Raw genomic sequence first — 2031 nt, forward strand, 5'->3', positions numbered from 1 at the left:
ATGATTCATTTGTATTGTAGATAAGGCATGCATTTACATTATTCACTCACGTGATCTTGGCTCAGTCCATATCATTTCTTATGATTAGTGGTTTCGTCTCGATCATTTATTCTCAACCTTGACTCGATCCTGGTCGCTTTTATTTTGACTTGTGGTTTTCTCACAATCACTTGGTCTTGGTTCAATCTAAATCATTTCTAATGATTCATGGTTTCATCCCAGTCATTTATTTTTGACCTCGACTCGATCTTGGTTGCTTTATTTTGACTAGTGATTTCGTCCCAACTACTTGATCTTGGTCCAGTCCAGATCATTTCTTATGATTCATGACTCCATCCCGATCATTTATTCTCGACCTTAACTCAGTCCTAATCGTATCATTTTGACTCTTAATTTCGTCCTGGTCATTTGGTCTTAGCTCAGTCCAGATCGTCTTTAATGATTCATAGTTTCATCCCGATTATCTATTTTTAACCTCGACTCGATCCTGGTCTTTTCATTTTGACTAGTGGTTTCACCTTGGTCACTTGATCTTGGCTCAATCCAGATCATCTTTGATAATTCATGGTTTCATCCCGATCATCTATTTTGATCTCGAATCGATCTTAGTTGTTTTATTTTGACTAGTGGTTTTATCTCGATCATTTGATCTTGACTTAGTCCTGATCATCTCTGATGATTTATGGTTTTGTCCCAATAATCTATTTTGACCTCGACTTGGTCCTAGTCACTTTATTTTGACTAATGGTTTCATCCTGATTACTTAATCTTGGTTCAGTCCAAATCATTTCTTATGATTCATAGTTTTATCTTGATCATCTATTTTTTATCTCAACTTGGTTCTGGTCACTTTATTTTGACTCGTGATTTTAGCTCGATCACTTAATCTTGGCTCAGTCCAGATTATTTTCATGATTCATGATTGCGTCCTAGTCATTTTTTACCTCGACTCAGTTACCTTTCATCTTGACCTATGAGTTCATCCCAGTAGTTGGATCTTGGCTTAGTCTAGATCATTTTTCAGATTCATGAATCATTTCTAATTTGATTTTGGTATCTAAGTCTTTACAGCATCCTTATCTAGCAAAGTGTCCAAAGTGGGATAGCTGTAGACACCCATTTGTGTCTGAGCCTGTTCAGGCCCTTTTATATCCCGACCTATTCAAGTCCATCTATGTTTAGGCTCGTTTATCGAATTACATTTGAAGTATGATCCCGATTAGGCCCGCTTATGTTCGAGTTTAATTAGGCTGGATAAATGTCATGAAATTCTAATTAATTATGGTAATATGGTTTTTAAGACTCCACCATCTCATATTTTACCCTTTTAGCTTCCCAACATGTTAAAACAAGTTTCATCAACTGATCTTCATTGTTTTCATCACTTGATCACAATTCACAGGCTTGTCAGCACCGATAATTTCAAAATAAATTGTTTATTGATCTACATCACTTTTATTACAACTTATAGGCTTTCCAGAACTAGCCATTTCAGAACAATTTTTATCCATATTATTTCCATTATTTGATCATAATTCACAAATTATGTCAACCAATCCATCACCATATTTATTTGGTCACACCATGTGTCATCTTTTCAAGTTTCTACCATTTTTTTTATTTTTTTTGGCCCCCTATCATCCTAAATTTCTTTTCAAAAGGAATACAATAATCTTTTATGCATATTATCATTCATTCATTATCATTTCAATTCTTGACAAATATATGCAATCACACATTTTCTCGATTTATCTTGGGGATAAGAGAATACAAGATGAATTGAAAGAAAGATAATCAATGAGAAGTGAGTCTAGTACAAAAACAAATGGACAAAAGAGCATATCAATAGGGATGGTATTAAATGGTGTGACAATGTCCAAATAATGAATACTTAGACAGTTCTTAACATTAATCTAGAACTTTTTCTCAAAAACTTATTCCATTGACTTTTGAAGTCATTTTGAGCTCATTGAACTCTGTCACAACTTTAAGAGATCTTCAAATGTCTTTGATCTTCCTTATATTTGAACT

The sequence above is a fragment of the Durio zibethinus genome, chromosome 15, assembly GCF_047325235.1.
Source record: "Durio zibethinus cultivar Kanyao isolate XHJ-2024 chromosome 15, ASM4732523v1, whole genome shotgun sequence".
Classification (NCBI taxonomy): domain Eukaryota; kingdom Viridiplantae; phylum Streptophyta; class Magnoliopsida; order Malvales; family Malvaceae; genus Durio; species Durio zibethinus.